The sequence below is a fragment of the Symphalangus syndactylus genome, chromosome 11 (assembly GCF_028878055.3).
Source record: "Symphalangus syndactylus isolate Jambi chromosome 11, NHGRI_mSymSyn1-v2.1_pri, whole genome shotgun sequence".
Taxonomy (NCBI): Eukaryota; Metazoa; Chordata; class Mammalia; order Primates; family Hylobatidae; genus Symphalangus; species Symphalangus syndactylus.
Genome location: NC_072433.2, coordinates 50,146,751 through 50,167,135, shown reverse-complemented (window position 1 = coordinate 50,167,135; position 20,385 = coordinate 50,146,751). Strand labels below are relative to the sequence as shown.

The window sequence follows — 20,385 nt, the reverse complement described above, 5'->3', positions numbered from 1 at the left end:
AGAGGGAGAAAGGGCAGAAACTTCAGGGGGCTGTGTGGCTATATTGAGGAAGGGTCTTCTCATCTCTTACTTATCTAATTCTCACAACAGTGGAGCCTGGAAGGCATTATTAATTCCAGTGTTAGGTATGAAAAGGTGTGAATATGACGGACATACAGACGGGAAGAACTGACACTAGGGAGGAAAGGAGGGAGGAAAGGAGCAGGGCGAAGGCTGAAAAACAACCTATCGGGTACAATGCTCACTATCTGGGTGAGATCAATAGAAACTCAAAGCTCTGCATCACACAATATTCTCCTGTAACAAATACCTCCTGGATCTAAACTAAAAATGGAGATTACACAAACTAAAGGAAAGCTTGCTATTAGGAAGAAAAAGAAGGAAAAGTTGTGAATATGAAATGTTGGGTGCTTCCTTCAGGATCACAGAGCAGCAGCAAATTTGGGTCAAGTTTGCACATCCTCAGCTGCAGATGCTATTTGGGGCCCTCTCAGACCCTCAAAATTTGTGCTTATGACCAGGTGTCCTCTCAGTTCCCTGAAGCTTCTAACGATGACTGACTTAGTTGCCCTAGTTTTTGAGGACTGCAGAGCTCATTGTGGTGTGTTTGAGTCACTCATTTACACCTGGACACCTGCTCTGAATCCATGGGGCAACTCTCTGATAATGAGGAAACTTTTCCCCTCTGATTTATGAAAATTAGCACCATTGCATTATTTTTCATGCCTCACAAATCTCCCCCAACGAAACCCGAGTCATTAATATGAATCTAAAAGAAATTTACTGAACTACCACCTGGCATCATAAAGAGTTTTTGCTCCTTGCATAACTCCATTACTGTTTTCATCATGATTATATTATCTTCTGTGATCCTCTTAATAGTCCTGTGAGGTAGTCAAGGAAGCTATTATTATCTCCAGTTTGCAGATGGAGCAATGGCAGCTCTCTAACTCAGCCAGGGCTCAAAGGCAGGAGATGAAGGAGCTAGGAGATGAGGCCCAGCAGTCTTCCCCAGCTCAGAAAAGGACATTACCATCTGCCCGGTTACTAAAGCCCAGAACCTGGGAATCTCCTTACTGCTAATATTCAGTCTGTCAGTAGACCCCATTTACTCTAATTGGTGTCTCCAACCTTCTTGCTCCTCATTTTTCTGCAGACCTCCTCGTCCAAGCTACCATCATTTCTCCCTTCAGCAGGCTTCTGGCTTCTGCTCTCAACCCTACTCCTTTGCCCTCCATCTCCAATCCATTTCATCCAGAGGAGCTGCTCCTTATACCTAGAATGCTATTGCCTCTGGCTTTTCTTGGGGTTAGCTTGTTCTTTCTGCAGAATGCAGCAGGGAAGTTCCTGACCATCATCATCTCTGTCATCTCCATGTCTACTCCCCTGCTAAAGGCTAGAGCTTCCCAGTCCTCTTTCTGTAACGTGTTTCCATGTGTCCCTGGTCTATACCACCACATTCCTGCCACCACTGGAGTGTAGCTCCATGAAGGCAGAGAACTTGTCCATCACTCCAGTGTCCAGGACGTGGAATGTGCTCAGTAAAGACTTGGGGAATAAATGAACTTAAACAAATGGGTGAAATGAAACATTAAGTTTGTTATGTGTATTAACAATCAGAATTTCCCTCTTCTTCTTTTCCATAGGATTCCTGATAAATTTTCCTGATACATTTTGCACTTATATGCATAGTATCTGGGTATAAAAGTTCCTTAATCAGTGGTTAATGAATGAATGGATGAATGAATAGATGGATGGATGAACATATGCTTTTCACTTTTTGGTTCTACACATTTTTCCTTTTAAATTTCCTTTAATTTTTATAACCAAATAACCAAGTTTATATTCCTTTTGTAATCTCCCTCCCCCCATCTTCCCTTTTCCAATATCTTCTCTATCACTTTTGCAACTGTTTTGGGGTTATATTCTCCTTAGACAAAAGGTTCTTAGGTGGCCCAAACAATAAGGTCTTACTATAATAGCATGGGCTGTTTTCCAAATGCACTACATTGTTTGTTTGTTTGTTTTGGTTCAAAAGGGCAGAAACTTCAGGGGGCTGTGTTCCTTCATAGATATAACAGAAAAAAAAACACATTGTATTAAACAAGAACATCTCCCACCTACAAGCATTTTTGATTTACGGATACAGAAAGTGGTTCATTTGAGGGTCAATTTAAAAAAAAAAAACACAACATTAATCCTAAAAGTGGCACGTGGCACCTGAAAGCCTAAAGTCATCTGAATATCCAGTCTCTGTAAGTTCCCATGATTCAATTACAGCAATATATTTTTTTTTTTTCTTATCAAGACAGCCTCCAAGGTATTTGGCACCATTTTCACCCATGATCCCTACTTCTGATATTTCTTCCCTACTGGGACACTGGTCATTAGTCCTCCAAGCACTCAAAAGGTGGTCCTTTCAATCTTCCCCATTGCTGTAAGGCAATGTCTCTGGGTTTCTTGTCAGTGGCACCACTGTTTCTATTTCTTTCTTTCTCTCTTTGTGTGGTGCCATTTTCTTCCTATCTACTCCCTCACGTGGTAACAAGTCACACAATGTAAAATGTTATTCCTTGAAACAGCTGTCCCTTGGGCAACATGAGGCTCATTATCCTGTTCAGGATCGTATGTACAAAACAAATACATTCCCCCTCCATCCCACAATTGCCATGCATCATGTCTGCCTGCCACCTCTTTTGTATAATGTTACATGATTTACTCTCTCTGGGTTTTAGCTTATTTGCTCATGTTCTTTCTTGAGGATAAGAAAAGAAGCATTTATTTAGCACTTAACTGGGTGTTGGATTCTGTCCGTTTCAGTTGCAGTAGGCTAATGCAATAGGAGTTTACTTTTTACTTCCAGTTTTTCAAAGGCGTTGCAGGTTTTTGGACAAGGGGAGGAAAGATTTGCTCCTCACAGTGATTCAAGAGCCCAAGCTGATGACCGCTCTGATATTTTAGACATAAAGCCAGCAAGACTGCTTTGGGTGTAAACAACCACCACGCAGAAGTGGAAAGAATATGGATGATTATGAGTAAGAAACTTCTATGGGGGCTAGCCTGGGAATGAACATATCACTTTAGCTCATATTCCATTGGCTAGAACTCAATCACATGACCGTATCTGATTGCAAGGGAGTCTGAGAAATACAGTCTATGTGTCCAGGAGAAGGAGAAAGTGGGCTTGAAGAGCAGCTAGCCTAACTTTCCAACCAGAGTCAGATGTTTTACACAGTTACCTTATTTAACCCTAACAACAATAAGGTAAAGAAGGTGTTGTTATCACCATTATTAATGAGGAAATTGAGGCCCAAAACACAAAGTAAATTGCAAGGGAACACATCACTATTATAGCTAAGAAGTTGTAGGGTCTGATGCAAACACAGGGCCATGTGACTCCAACTCAAGTTTCTTCTCAGGGAATTACAATTCTTCTCCAGGGAAGGAAACAGTCTGTCTGGATCAGGAGCTCACAAAGTAGCCAAGAAAGCCGTTAATAGATACTAAATGTGTGTGGTAAACTCCCCATTGGCCTCACAAGAGCGTTACCCTGGCTATTTGGCTAGGAAGTACTTGTCCACCCACCCTACTCCCTACAGCCCAACGTAACTTTTCTATCAGAACATTTGCTTTATTCCTTCAAAGGAACCTATCTGGCTACTTTATTTGATCCTAATAAATGAGATGTTTTGTGTACATTTAATCAAAATCTCCCCAGCTTAATTAATCTAACACTATTTTGCCCAGTGATAAATTTAGTTAATGACCATATCATTTAAAATTCAATACCCTTGAGTGTTTCACATTCATTTGTGGTTCTCATTCGTTTTGGCCCCTGGAAACCAAATTTAAATAGGTTTTTATCAGTGTCACTAAAAACCACTCAGAATCTTCAGAAGTAGATAAAATATAAGACAACACCCACACCAATATAGAGAAAGCCCATCTTTCATAAATTGTGAAAATTTAATAAATACACACACACACAAAATACAAAGTTAAATTGAAATGCTCTTAAACGTATTGCCTATTTTCCTATGATGCCATAAAAATGTTTTTTTAAAACACTGAGAATGCATTTGACTATATTTAGAACTCCCTAAAGGAAGAATGAGTTTCAATGATGTAACCACTAGGTGAGTTGCTCGTTAAGAGAAGTGGGTTTAGATAAACTGGTTCAGTTAGTCTTGTGTAGACCTGAGTGTTACCTTGTTTGAAGGTGTATTTCCTCTGGTATTACTAACCAGTCAACCTAGCTAAGTCTGTCGAAGACCAGACTGTGCTAATGGAAGCTTGGGAATCCAGCCCCCACTCCACAAATTTATTCTAGTTTCTACTGCAGTTCTAGGCTTGTTGTTGACTGCTTGTGGTAGCTTTGATACAGGGATGTGTTTGGGTTGGTTGACAAAGGATAATAGGCCAGGGAGTTGGAGTTACTACTGCAAAGAGACCCACTCTTCTTCCTCTAGTAAGTGATCAAAAAAAAAATTATGTGCTGGTTCCACTTGTTAAAAGTCAAAACAGGGCCGGGCGCGGTGGCTCACGCTTGTAATCCCAGCACTTTGGGAGGCTGAGGCGGGCGGATCACGAGGTCAGGAGATCAAGACCACGGTGAAACCCCGTCTCTACTAAAAATACAAAAAAATTAGCCGGGCGTGGTGGCGGGTGCCTGTAGTCCCAGCTGCTCGGAGAGGCTGAGTGAGGCAGGAGAACGGCGTGAACCCGGGAGGCGGAGCTTGCAGTGAGCCGAGATTGCACCAGAGCGAGATTGCGCCAGAGCCTGGGCGACAGAGCAAGACTCCGTCTCAAAAAAAAAAAAAAAAAGTTAAACAGATGCCTCTTTTGGAAGCTCTATCAGTTAAGGTGCTCACTGAGAGGCCCAGGACTCAGTCCTCAGTGGTTTTCTCTATTTTTACCTATTTCCTTCTTAAGATCAGCTAGTTTCATGGCTTTAAAGACCTTTATATTCAGTGTATATCTCTCAATCCAGATCTATTAACTCTAGATTTGTGAATCCAACTCTTTCCTCAACATTCCAACTTGGATGTCTCAAAAAGCACCTCAAAATTAAAATGCCCAAAGCAAATTATTCATGTCTCAACTAAGACTCTATTCCTCTGTGAGTCTTCCTCTTCTCTAAAAATGGCAGCTCTAGTCTTCCTTTTGCTTAAGGCAGGAAACTTGGAGCAGTCCTTGGTTCTTCTCTTTCTCCCACACCTCAAACCCAATCTACTAGCAAATTCTGTTGATGCTGCCACATCTCATCACATCTCCAACACATTTATCTTCATCCAAGCCATCATCACCTGTTACTTTCATTATTTCACCCACCTTCTAATTTCACCCACCTCCTTATCCTTCTTCAAGCCTTATCCCCGCAAAGCCTCTTCTCCCCACAGCAATCAAAATGATGTCTCCCACCCAGGTGCCCATCAGTGGCGGATTGGATGAAGAAAATGTGGTACATAAACACCATGGAATACTATGCAGCCATAGAGAAGAACAAAATCATGTCATTTGCAGCAATATGAATGCAACTGGAAACCATTATCCTGAGCAAACTAAAGCAGAAACAGAAAACCAAGTACTGCGTGTTCTCACTTATAAGTGGGAGCTAAGCATTGAGTGAACGTAGTCATAAAAACAGGAATGATAGGCACTGGTGAATACAAGAGTGGGGAGGGAGGGGAGTAAGGATTGAAAAAAACTAAAATTGAATACTATGCTCATTTCCTGGGTGACTGATTTATTCATACTCCAAGCTTTAGCATCATGCAATAAACTTTTGTGACATACTTGCACATATACCCCCGTGACTCCAAAATAAAAGTTGAAAACAAGTGATCTTTCCAATGTGTAAGTCTGGCCATGCCCCTCATCCCTACCGTGAAATCCAGGCAGTGGCTCCCATTTCACTGAAGGTAAAATCTCAAGTTCTTAAAATGACCTGCAGGACTCTACACTGGTCCCCACTACTCTCCTGCCCTCATCTCTGCCCACTCTCCCAATCTTCTTTCCCGTCACGCTAACCTTCCCCTGGTCCTTGGAAAAGCCAGACACACTTTCGCCCTAGGATGCCGCACCTGCTATTTCCCCAGGGTTCCCCCATGGGGCTTGCTTTCTTACTTCTGCATCCCAGTTCAGATGTTACCCCTAACCTGGTCTTCTGATTAAAATCACTGCAGTGTGCACATAGCGAATTGCCTCTGTTTCACTGTATATAGTCTGGGACTGTCACTCACTTAGATTCTAAACTAGGAAAATTGATGTTTTCTACTAGGACTTTGAATCTTTAGCAGGGTGGTATAGAAAGAGAAGATGAAGAAGAGTAGGAAGAGGAAGAACAGATAAATAAGGAATGGAAGAAAGATAAAATGAAGAACAAAAGATACAGTGAAACCTGACTCGTTCCTATGGTGGTTCCCTAAGACCGTAGACCCAGTCCTGCAGCCTGTGTCCACAGAGCTTCCCAATTTCCTATCTCTTCCAAGCCTATTCATAACAGATTCCTTATCAGTCTTTCATATAACATTCAAGAAAATTTCCCTTTTACAATAGTTGGCCAGAGGCATTTCTTGATGTTTGTTGAAAATGTGTGTGGGGTAAATTCCCCATTGACCTCACAAGAGCGTTATCCTGGCTATTTGGTTAGGAAGTACTTGTCCACTCACCCTACTCTGTACGGCCCAAGGTAACTTCTCTATAAGAACATTTACTTCATGCCTTCAAAGAAACCTATCTGGCTACTTTATTTGATCCTAATAAATGAGATGTTTTGTATACATGTTCTCAGTGGTGAACCAAAACACATGTGCATAAGTTGAAGGAAAAGCCAAGAGGAGCATGTTCAAGAACACTGTAGAGTATGAGGTTTGAATAACTCAAAGGGTCCTGATTTATAGCCGTGCAGCTCAAACCAACCCTCTGGTGAGACTAGCAATAAGGAATAACATGTCCAGCCACCTACCTTTGGGCATTTTTGAGAATACTTGACAATGGTGGTGAATAAAGGCTCAGTGACCTGCTCCAAAACTCACAGCAAAAAAGTAAGCAAGAGGAGAGTGAAACCAGATACCATGTCTTCCTGTGCTGTTCCCTAGCACAGATAAAGAGGGCAGAAAAGATCTCATGGGAGCTATTCCCAAGCCCTCTGCCCATATCCTTCATGGAGTCACCTTGTTAATTTCCTTCTGCTGAGTGCAGCATGAATTGTCATGCCCTGTGGGCAAGGGCTTAGGCAAAGCCAAAACAGCAACAACTGATATTTCACATCAGCATGTGCTGTTCACCTGCTGTCCTGTGGCCTCTTTGGCCATTCTAGCCCTTGACTATCTAGAATGTTCTTCCCTGTCTTCACAACTTGGGCTAGCTGCCTCCTCTTCTCCAACTCTGTGAGGGGTTAGTTATTCTCTGTTCTGATCTGAAAGTGCCTTGAATGGTTCTTTATTTCCATCAACTCTCATTACCCTCTAGCATGAAAAGGGCTTGGTGTTGGAGTTGGATAATCCTGGATCAAATCTCAGCATAAGGGAACCATATCTATATATGGAATTGAAGGATTTGTTGCCTATAGAAATCGTCTAACACAAAACTACACACATACACATATATATGTAGTTTTATATATGTTTATATATATATGTGTGTGTGTATATACATATGTGTGTATATATATATATAAAATGCAATTAGGCTGAGATTGGCATATACACACACACACACACACATGCACACACACACGTACACGCATATATGTATTTCAATAGCTTTTGAGGTACAAGTGGTTTTTGGTTACATGGATGAAACGTATAGTGGCAAAGTCTAATATTTTAGTGCACCTGTCACTGGAGTAGTCTATATTGTAGCCAAAATATAGTTTTTTAATCCCTCACCCCCACCCACTCGCCCTCTTTCTGAGTCTCCAATGTCCATTATACCACTCTCTTTGTCTTTGCATACCCATAGCATAGCTCCCACTTGCAAATGAGAACATATGATATTTGGTTTTCCATTCTTCAGTTACTTCACGTAGAATAATTGCCTCCAGCTCCATCGAAGCTGCTGCAAAAGACATGATTTCATTCTCCTTATGGCTGAGTAGTATTACATGGTGTATAGGTACCACATTTTCTTTATTCACTCATCGGTTGATAGGCTCTTAGGTTGGTGCCCTATCTTTGCAATTGTGAATTTGTGCTGTGATAAACATACGTGTGCAGGTATCTTTTTGAAATAATGACTTCTCTTCCTTTGGGTAGGTAGAGAGTAGTGGGATTGCTGGAGTGAATGGTAGATCTGCTTTTAACTCTTTGAGAAATCTCTGCACTGTTTTCCATAGAGGTTGTGCTAATTTACATTCACATCAGCAGTGTATAAGCATTTCCTTTTCACCACATCCATGCCAATATCTATTGTGTCTTGACTTTAATCATGGCCATTCTGACTGGGGTAAGATGGTATCACACTGTGGTTTTAATTTGCATTTCCCTAATGGTTAGTGATGTTGAGCCTTTTCTCATATATTTCTTGGCCATCTGTACATCTTCTTTTGAGAAGTGTCTATTCATGTCATTTGCACTAGTGGCATATTATTTGGGTAGTTTTGGTTGGGTTACTCTCTGAGCCTAACTCTTCTTGCTAAGATGGGAATCAGGGAGCTCACTTTTCAGAATTAGGAATTAAAGGATTTGTTGCCCATGGAAATCACTTAACACAAAACTACATCATAAATCATGCGTAATTGATGTTTAACCATAACCAATCCTCTTTTCCTTTTTGGTTGCTTGCAAATCAAAAGGGAGAAGTGAATAGTGGTTAAAAGCAAGAGTGGACTTATTGGAATCCTGCCAGCTAGGTGATCTTGAACAAGTCACTGAACTTGCCTGTACCTCAGTTTCTTTATTTGTAAAATAGAAATTAAAATAATTTTCACCCCAGAGGATCATTTTAAGGATTTATTGAGTTTATTCTTGTAAAGCTTTTGGAATAGTAAGATCTTAATAAATATGAATGTCTAACAATTGTTGGTATGAGTAAGTTTCGGATTTTATCATGGATATCCCAAATAGGCTAGGAACTCCTTGATGACAGGGACTGTGTAATATAAATCTTTATCTTATAGGACTTAGCAGAGTGTCTGGCATATAGTGATTAATCAGAAATTCCTTAGTAAATGAATGAATAAATGTATGTTAGATGTTGAGCATTGGTGCCTAAATGGGTCCTGGCCTGGAAGCACTAAGAGGAATTCTGCCTCCCTGCCCCATCCCACGCCACCCTGCCCCACCACCTCAGCCCATCCTAGAGACACAGAGTACCCTAGATTATACAGGAACAAATATGTTGAGGCCTAAATTAAGTGTGGGATGAAACCAGAAAGATGACATCACAAATAACTCATAGAAGAAAAAGAAATGCTCATTCAGTGCACTCTCCGGCAAAATGAACTGTGATTTACTAGAGCAAATTACCAACTGTAAAATATTTACAGCTAATTCCCTCTACCTTCCAGGGTGGCTGTGGCAAAGGGAGGCAGGTTGTTGAGGCAGTAAAAGCTGGATGCAATTTCTATTTCAGCGGCCCCGTTTCCCGCAGCAACCTCGGGCGACAGCATCATTTATATCTTCCACGCACACAATCTTTTCTGCATGAGCGTGAGTCTCGATTACAGGCAGTTGAGGTTTGTGTGGTAGGCATTATGCATCTATGAGCCAGAGCAAACATTTACTAGTGGTAGTAATTCGTCTGAGGGTGGGGAGAGAGAAGAGCGGGGGCAACCAGGCACAGCACTGGTTCCCTGACAGTGTATCAAGGACCTGGGATGGGATAGAGAATTGGTGCATGGCTGGGGAAGAAATATTCTGTTCATCTGGAGGCTCATGCTCCTCCAGGCGTGTCCATCACACCACACCTCTCATCTATGAGATCAACACAGCCTTGGGTCGTTTCTCACCCCTGTATACACTCCAGTGTACACCATCTTATGTTATCAATGCCCAGTTCTCCAGCTGAGATCTCTTTTCAACTCATATACTCACTGTTTTTTTTTTCTGTTTTTAGACATTTACTTTTTTTCCCAGCTCTATTTAGGTGTAATTGACAAATAAAAATTATATATGCAGTATTTATCACATACAATGTAATTCGATACATGTATGCATAGTGACATGGTTAAAACAAGAAAATTAACACATCAATCATGCCACACACTTTTTTTTGTGGCGAGAATATTTAAGATCCACTTTCAGCAATTTTCAAGCATACAATATATTAATATTAGCTATAGTTACCGTGCTGTATAATAGATCTATGGAACTATCCTAAGTGAAACTTTGTACCCATTGACCGATATTTTCCTGTTTCCCACTATCCTTCACCCACTGAACCTGGCAACCGTCATTCTATTCTCTGCTTCTAGGAGTTCAGGTTTTTTTAGATTCTACATATAAGTGAGATCATGAGATATTTGTCTTTCTGTGTCTTGCTTATTTCACTTAGCATAGTGTCCTCCAGGTTCATCCATGCTGTTACAATGACAAGATTTCCTTCTTTTTAAAGGATGAATAATATTCCTATATCTGTATATATTATATATGTGGTATATATACATCACATTTTCTTTATATGTTCACCTGTTGATGGACACTTAGGTTGATTTCATGTCATGGCTCAGAACATTTCCATTTGGATGTCTACGAGGCATTTCAAACATACCATGTGTGAAGCAGAGCTCCTGACCTCCCTACACCATGCCCAAGTCTTCTCCTCTCACTGTCTTCCTTCAAGCTAGTAAATACTTTATTCTTCCAGTTTCTCAGGCCTGATACCTTGGAGTTACCCTGACACCCCTCTTCTTATTATATCCACACCAAATTCTATTGGCTCTTTCTTCCAAATATGTCAAGAATCTTCCCACTTCACTGCTCTCATCGTTCTCTCTTTGGACTTCTGCAATTGCTTCCTTGTGGGTTTTCCTGTGCAGTCAGTTCCCACTGCATCAGTTACAGTGGGCCTTGGAAATTGTAATTCGGATCATGACAGTTCTGTGCTCAGAAACTACTGAGGACTCCTCACGGCACTCAGAATAAAGCTTCATCATCTAGTCTTGCACTATCTCTCTGATCTCTCCTGCCACTCTCTCCCTCTCTCACGCTCTCCAGCTACACCGGCCTCCTTCTTGTCTGCGTGCACAACACCAAAAACACTCTTATCTCAGAATCTTTTCACTATTTCTTTTTAGAATGGGTTTTCCCTGGAGAGCCACGTGGTTTGTCCCTTTACTTCTTTCAGTCTGCTTAAATGCTTGTAAGGGCGTGTGTGTGTGTGTGTGCATGCGTTTGGGGTACAATTCTTTTTTTTTGTTAAGTAGGGAAGGATTTCCTTTTTTTTTTTTTTTTTTTTTGAGACAGTGTCTTGCTCTGTCCCCCAGGCTAGAGTGCTGTTGTGTGATCATGTGATCATGGCTTACTGCAGCCTGGACCTTCTGGGCTTAAGTGATCCTCCCACTTGATCTTCCTCCTGCCTCAGCCTCCCGAGTAGCTGAGACTACAGGTGTATACCAGCACATCTGGCTAATTTAAAAAAAAAGTTTGTAGAGATGGGCTCTGTTGTCCAGGCTGTTCTTAAACTCCTGGCCTCAAGCAATCCTCCGGCACTGGCTTGTCAAAGTGCTGGAATTAAAGGCATAAGCCACTGTTCCTGGCCAGAAGGAGGTCTTTTTCTTTTTTTTTCATTTTCATTTTTTATTTTTTTCTATATCAGGCCACTTCTGGAGACATCTTTTTCTTAATTTAAAAGCACAGGCAAAAATGTGTATAGTTTAGAACATAAGCATATTGAAACTATAATGAAAACAAGGGGATGGTTAATATATAATTCAGTATAGTAGTGGCTAACTGAGTGTGATGATGGAGGAGGCCACAGGGAACTTTTCCATTCCTTCAGCTGGGCAGCAAGTATGGGAATTCCTTTTATTATTTTTCTTTAAAACTGAACACATAGATTTTTATATCCTTTTTAATATGAATTTTATAATGAAAATGTTTTTAAAAATTATCTTTTGGGCCGGGTGCAGTGGATCACACCTGTAAGCCCAACACTTTGGGAGGCCAAGGAGGGGGGATCACTAGGTCAAGAGATTGAGACCAACCTGGCCAACATGGTGAAACCCCGTCTCTATTAAAAATACAGAAATTAGCTAGGCGTGGTGGTGGGTGCCTGTAGTCCCAGCCACTCATGAGGCTGAGGCAGGAGAATCGCCTGAATCCGGGATGCAGAGGTAGCAGCAAGCCAAGATTGTGCCACTGCACTCCAGCCCAGCGACAGAGTGAGACTCCACTCAAAAAAAAAAAAAAAATTTTCTTTTGAGCCTGCCACAATTTATATTCATAAACTCTTGCCCCAGTAGGTGGTGCTGTGTCTTGGGAGGCTCTAAATGAAGGCGTGCACTAGCTTATTGGGTTGCAGCTTGGAGTCCATGGAAGCTCATATGTGAATCTCGAGAAAATCAATTTCAACTTTTACCCTCTGAATGGGATTTTGTGTGAAACCATGCTCGAGTGTGTGTGTGTGTGTGTGTGTGTGTGTGTGTGTGTGTGTGTATGGTGTCTTAAGACTATAATATCTAAGATTAACTTGGGTGATCACTAAACCTCCAGAAGTGCTTTTCCACATTATAACCAGGCTTGAAGCCTTGAAGCCTCTACATCTTTTTTTTTTTTTTTTTTTGAGACGGAGTCTAGCTCTGTCACCCAGTCTGGAGTGCAGTGACACAACCTCGGCCCACCACAAGCTCCACCCAGAAGGAGGTATTAAACAAGAAACAAAAATGAACTACTAGCTATGAGATAAAAAATAGTAAATTAGACTACATTAACATTAAAACTTCTGACCATCCGAAGATGATAAAGAAGATGATAAATTAAGCCACAAACTGGAAGAAGATATTTGCAGTCTATGTGAAAGAGAATGGAGTACTACTCAGAATATACAAAGAACTCCTACAAATAAAAAAGAAAAAAATTCGAAAGAAAAACGAGCAAATGATATAGATATTTCACCCATCAGGACACACAAATTACCAAGAAACATAGGGAAAAATCTCTTAAATACAGGGAAATTCAAATTAAAGCAATAGCACATATTAAGTCACAAAGTGTCAGATGAATGTGAACTCATAGGCACAGGTGGAAGGAGTATAACTTGCTACAAGCATTTTGTAAAACAAAGCGGCATTAGCTTATAAGGTGAGTGTTTCCATTGCTCAGAACATACCCTAAAGAGACTTGCTCTTTTATGCCAGGAAGCATGTACAAAAATATACATAGCGGCCTTGTTCATGAAGCAAAAATACAGAAGCAATGGTAGTGTCTATCATCACAAAAATGAGTAAGTAGTGCCATAGTCACACAAGGGATTATAATGCAGCAGTGAAAATGAATTAGCACACAAGAATTGATTTTGTTTAAATTTTTAAATTTACAGAAGACTAAGCATAACATTATGCCATTTTTCAAATAAACAAAAGTAAACAATATGTTTAGAAATACAACATATAGGAGTTCGAGGCCAGCCTGGCCAACATGGTGAAACTCCGTCTTTACTAAAAATACAAAAACTTAGCTGGGCGTAGTGGTGGGCACCTGTAATCCCAGCTACTTGGGAGGCTGAGGCAAGAGAATCACTTGAAACGGTTGCAGTGAGGTTGCAGTGAGCCGAGATCACGCCACTGCACTCCAGCCTGGGCGACAGAGTGAGACTCTGTCTCAAAAAAAAAAGAAATACAATATATGGTGTGTGTGTGTGTGTGTGTGTGTGTGTGTGTATGCAAGAGAAAGATAAACACAAAATTCAGGAAAGCAATATTTTAGTCTCCAGGCTGATTCTCCAACTGTTTCCAGCTCTCAGCCTTCTTGGTTTCATGTGGGTGAGTGGGTGATATGACTGGTGGTTTTGGTCAACCATTTATCAGAGATGATGAGAATAATGTCTGGGCAAAGAATTTAATTGTCAATGTGCTATTTTTCAGAATACTCACACACTTGCTCTCCATTTACCTCTCCTCCTCTTCCTCCTTCTCTTCCTCCTGACCCACACCCCATCCATATCTTTGGAATGACATCTATGATATTTGGGATGAAGGGGAGCATCATGAAAATAGATGCAATGGTAGTAGTAATTTTTAGTTTGGGTTTGGGTCAGAGTTTCATGTTCATGTATGTATATATGTGTGCATATGTGGGCATACATATCTGCATGTGTGTGTATACATAGGTATATATGTATGTATTCCAGGGAAGCTGTGCAGAGGAGACTTTGGGTTGGGCATGCTGTGAATAAGGCTTGGTTCAGTCAGTGGTGGGGAAGGGAAGGCCATTTCAAGAACTTGGAACATCACATGCAAAATGCAAGATATGACAAATTCTGGCGTATCCAAAAGATGATAAGAAGTTCCAAGAGGCTCAGATGCAGATGGTGTGGGGCAAGTGGCAGGACTGTGCCTAGAACACATCGGGCTCCTTGCTGAGGAACTGAAACCCAGGGATCCACAGGGCATAGCTAATATTTATCCAGCCAGCAGGCCCTTCCTTATGGTTTTTTTTTCCCTCTCATATTTCTGCTCAGTTGCACCAAACCATGTTAATTTCAACAGGTAATTATTTCCACATTAATATTTTTCAGTACCCAAAGCTGGCATGAAACTCTACTTGTTCCTGGTGCTGCCAGGGACACAATAATTCCCTGCAAAGACACGTTGTAGCATCTGGAAAAGGCGGAGGGTTAATGGAGTCCAACCATGCAGACTTTTCCCGGGAGTCTATTTTGGCCTTTTTCCAAGGAGCTCATGGTCTAGCAGGGAAGGAAGAAAAATACATATGTGCCATATGGTGTGATGGGTCAATAGTGGAAGCAGAGTGTAAGGCCCTGCAGCAGGGAGCAGAGCAGGGAGGTGTCTTGTCAATTGAAGAAAACAGGTCATTTGAGCTGAGTCCTGCAGGATGAGTGTCAGTCACTAGACTGGTAGAAATAAAGAGGTTCAGTACCAGTAACGGCTGGTGAAGGGATGTGGTACTCTCATGCATGGTGAGTGGGAACATAATTTTGGTATAACAGCATAGAGGGCGATTTGCCAGTATCTATGAAAACCTTTAATACACACATCCAATGACCTAGCAGTTCAACCTCTTTATGGCTACATTAGGGAAATACTCAAGAAAGTGCATAAAGAGACATGTACAAAGTTGCTTACTTTGGTCTTATTTGTCATAATGGAAAATTGGAAACTAAAGGAATCTCTCTAGGAGAATGGCTAAATATAAATGGCAACGGTTTGCGTATACAATAAAACATTCATTTAAAAAATGATATGTACCCTGATATGCAAAGATCTCAAGAAGTATTGTTGAGTAGAAATACAAATTTACAATACTGCATAAAGTATGATAATATTTGTGTCAACATATTCTCGCACATACACAGACACTCACCCAAAACACTATTATGTATTCCATATAGTTTCTATGAATATATATACATATTCATATATATGTGTGTATCTGTGTGTGTGTGTATATATATATGTGTGTGTGTGTATATATATATATATATACACACACACACATATATGTATAAACATATATAAATATGTTTCAGAAAGATACTCACCAAAATGAGAGAGTAGGTTTTTCCTTTGGGTAGCACAGAGAGATAGGGAATTGGTTTCCAATGAAGACTTTAACTCTAACGCAGGGCTTTGTGGAGGAGTGTTCAGCTATGAAACTAATGACAGCAGACAGTCAGGGACAGAGCTTTTCTGATGGCTGATGGAGATGGCTGAAAGGGCAGGAAACACCTGTCTATAGAAAAGCCAATGGTATGTGTTTTTCTATGCATGAAGCCATCCTTTTGGACCTGGAAAAACAAATATTTTATTCACCTGGAATCCTGGTAGCATATCTATCCTAATTCAAGGTGCACAGGCTTGAGGCTTACTGAGAAGATACCCAGAGAGGCTGATGAGGGAGAAGGAGCCTGTGCCTCAAGGCAGCGTGAATGGGACAAAACATTCTGTAGACTTGGCAGAGTAAGTCCAGGCAGACGATGAGCACCAAGATCACCTGGGGCCACTGCCCTGCTTCCTCTGATCTTTCAGCCAAAGCAGAATCTTACCTTGCCAGGGCAAGATCACGTGCTACTCCGATTCCAGCATCTAAGGCAGGCAATAGTATTATCATTCCTTTCTTTTATGGTTACCTTCTATTTGTGGCAATTGTAGTGATTCTCTATAGCTGCATAACAAACATGAGGGCTTAAAACACATTTATGATCTTCTGGTTTCTATGGTTCCTCTGCTTCAGGGTCTCTTACAAGGATCCAATCAAGGTATTGGCCAGGGCCGGCATCTCATCTGAAGCTTGAATGGGGAAAGATCCTCTTGTAAATGTGTCTGGTTGTGGGCAGGATTCAGTTTCATTTGGGTTATTGACTAAGGACCTCTGCTTCTTTCTGGCTGTTGGCCAGAGATATCTGCCCTCAGTTCCTTGACAAGTGAACCTCTCTATAGGTTGACTTTCTTCATCAAAGCCAGCAGAAAAAAGAGAGCCAATAGAGAAAATCTGCTAGCAAGATGGAAGTTACAATTTTATGTTACAAATGGTGGAATTACATTGTATTACCATTGCCAAGTTCTGTTGATTCAAAGCAAGTCCCTGATCACACCTGCATTCAAGGGGAGAAGGTTATGCAAGGACATAATACCAAGAGGTAGGGAGTCACATTAGAGTCTGTCTACAATGACAATTATAATTATTTTCCCATTCAATTTAGTGATACACAGTTTCTATTTTAATAGATTTTTTAACCAAATAAGAAAAATAAATTTAAAGAAAAATATTGAGTCCATGATGGCAATAATATATGTAGTGCCTGATAATGATAGAGTGTTATCAGAGATTGAGATATATATTCAATGATATCAGGATATGCTAATCATTTGTTCATTGACATTTGTTTATTTATTATTTGTTGTTTATTAACACATTTATTTACTTATCTGCTCATCCATTCATCCATCTATTTGTTCACGAAGTACAGTGTAAGTATCCCAAATCCAAAAATTCAAAATATGTAATGCTCCAAAATCTGAAACTTTTTAAGCATCAATGTGATGTTCAAAGGAAATGCTCATTAAAACATTTCAGATTTGGGATTTTGGGGGTTTGGGATGCTCAACCAGTATGCAAATGTTCCAGAATCTGAAAAAATCCCAAATCTGAAACACTTCTGGTCCCAAGCATTTTGGATAAAGTCTATTCAACTTTAACAGGCTATCCTCTTGTCTTTTGAGAAATTTGGCTTAGTGATATCTTTCTAAATCCTGGCTGCACACTAAAATCCCCTGGAGAGCTTTTTAAAAAATACCAATGACCAGGGACCATCACAGACATATTGAGTTAGAATCCTCCCTGTGGGGACTAAGGAATTCGAATGTGCCTCCAGAGTTGTGGTGACTTCAGGCCATCGATCCATTTGCAGTAGAACTGCAGATACAAGGATTGTTAGAGATACAGACAGCAAGTCCCACAACCATAAATGAACCAGCACTCTCAACGTATTTTTTCCTTGGAGAATAGAATCTCCAAGGAGGTGGTTTACTTTGAGGAAGAGACAGGCTGAACTCTACTCAACTCCCATTCTTGTTCCTGGTCTTTGAGTTTATCCCTGACTTGTAACTTGCCTTCTAGCATGAACTCTGAAATTGACCTTCAGTTAAAATTTAAGCCCCATGTCTTCCTCTCTTTGCTTTCCCAGAGACTGGAGACAGGCTATTCCATGTTATATCTGCATTTCATGGCTGAAGTCGCTCCATATCCAACTAAATGCTGTGTCTGCCGCTCCAGCCAGGGCTAAGAGTATGCTGAAGCATCTTCAGCAGGTCAGCCTCAGCCTTTACTGCCTTCTTAATACCTGGTAGCAATGAGATGGAGGCCTGCCGGAGCCCAAGCCCTGCTTAGCACACCCATCTGCTTGTGGCCTCTTTGAGTGTACAAAGTGAGTGTGTATGCATGTGAAAATGTGAACTGCATATCCAGAAGGAGCCATTTATTAATCATTTATTTGTTCACTTATTAAGCACCTATGATGTACCATGCCCTATTGTAGGTAATATAGATATAGCAGTGAACAAGGCAACATCTGCCATTATGGTGCTTGATTCCAAGTGGGGAAGTACCAGCAATAATGTGAACCAACTAGTAAATTAGATAATTCCAGATCCTGACCAGTGCCACAAAGCATGCTAAAGAAGATAAAGCAAAGCAATGGGAAAGAATGATGGGTCAGGGGCTATTTTTGGTAGAGTGGTCACAGAAAGTCTCTCTTAGAGATGACCTTTTTTAAAGACAGGGTCTCACTCTGTTGCCCACTCTGGAGTGCAGTGGTGTGATCATGGCTCACCACAGCCTCCAACTTCTGGCATCAAGCAATCCTTCCACCTTAGCCTCCTGAGTAGTTGGGACCACAGGTGTACACCATCACACTTGGCTAATTTTTAAAATCTTTTGTAGAGATGAGATCTTGCCATGTTGTCCAGGCGGGTCTTGAATTCCTGGGTTCAAGCAACAGGTTCAAGCAATCCTTCTTCCTTGGACTCCCAAAGTTCAAAGTGCTGGGATTACAGGGTCTGAGCCACCACACCTGGCCGAGAGATGACTTTTAAGTTGCATGTAGATGTCACAAAAACTACAGTGATGGGCCAAATTAGCATCGTCTAATAGAACTTTCTGTGATGATGAAAATAGCCTCTATCTGCACCTCCAAGACAGTAGCCACTAGCCGTTTGTAGCTATTGGGCACTTGAAATGCAGCTAGTGTAACTGAGACATTGAATCCTTAATTTTATTCAATTTTAGTTAATTTAAGATTAATAGCTACTTGTGGCTAGTTCCTTCCATATTGGACAGCAGCGGTCCAGACATTTAATATAAGAGCTGAATGACAAGGAGGAGCCAGCTGTACAAAGTTCTGGGGAAAGATCACTCCAGGATGAGGAAATATCAAATGCCAGCTCCCTGCAGGGAAAGGAATGTGGAGTATTTGGGGACACAGAGAAGGCCGGTGTTGCTGGGACTTTGTTGAAACGGGGTATGAGGTTGGAGAACATACCATATAGGGCTTGTAGTCCAGGAGAAAGGACTTAGTTTTTGTAACACAATGAGACATTTTTGAAAGGATTTAAGCACAGGAGTGATGTAATAAATAGCGACAATAACAACAACTAATGCTTAGGTGGTTTTATTATATGGTCTTTGTGTATATTGGCTTACTCAATCCTCACAATAATAGTATAAATGAAACATTATTCTTATCATTAAAGTATTCATTTTTGATTTAAAGAACTAAAGCACAGGGAGGTTAAGTAATATCCCGGATTGCATACACTGCAAATAGCAGAGTTAGTATCTAAACCCAAGCATCCGACACTAAACATCCAGGCTCTTAGCCGCTATGCATTTCCTGCCTCCCTCTCAGCTAGCGTGGGCTTTTGAAAACTCACTCTTGCTCAGTGTGGGTAATGGCATTTAGAGGAACAAGACAGGGAGAGATGGGCCATTAGAGCAGTCGAGGCTGGAGAAGGCAGTGCTGTAGACAGCAAAGTGGCAGAGGAATGATGGAGTGATGGAAAGAAGAAGTTAAATTTAGAATGTGTTTTAGAAATAGAGGCAACAGACAGACTGACTAGATGCACTCATTGGATGTGCTGCAGGGTGCGTAAGGAAAAAAGGAATCAGTGCTGATTCCCAGGTTTTAGACTGAGCAATTGAGTGGATGGTGGTGCCCTCTCCTGAGGTTAGGGAGCCTGGAGTGGGCACGACCTGGCTGCTGGGGGTGGGGGAGGGAGGGGATGCTGCAATGTGGTGTGTTAGGAAATCTATTGGGTATAATTATCTGCCTCAATTTGGGCACATTTTTCTTTCACCCATCTTTTTATTCTCCCTCCTTTCTTTCTCCTCTTCTTTTCTGCTTTTCATTATTTCTTCCATCATTGAACAAATATTCATCGAGGCCTACTTGATGCCAGGCACTGTGTGGCATGCTGGGAGCACACAAACTATATAAAAGTGCAAAATCATCTCCCTTCTTAGGAGCTTGCATTCTTTAGGAGACAGATGGACTCTACGCAAGGCAATGAACATATGAACAAGATAATTTCAGATAACAACGAGCCCTAGGAAATGATCAGAAAAGGCTGATGTGAAAGAGAACGTTTTTAGGTGGGGTCCTTGGGGTGGAGGATTGCTAGCTGAGGAGGTGAAGTTTGCACTGAGACCTGAATAAGAGAAGGAGCCTATTATGGGAAGAGCTGAAGGAAGTGTGTGTGTGTGTATG

At 41.1% G+C, this 20,385-nt stretch overlaps 1 pseudogene; it reads left to right on the top strand.

Annotated features, from left to right (window-relative positions):
* The window catches only part of LOC129492628 (heparan sulfate glucosamine 3-O-sulfotransferase 4-like), a 50,974-nt pseudogene that overhangs the window by 9,629 nt on the left and 20,960 nt on the right, over positions 1 to 20,385 (top strand).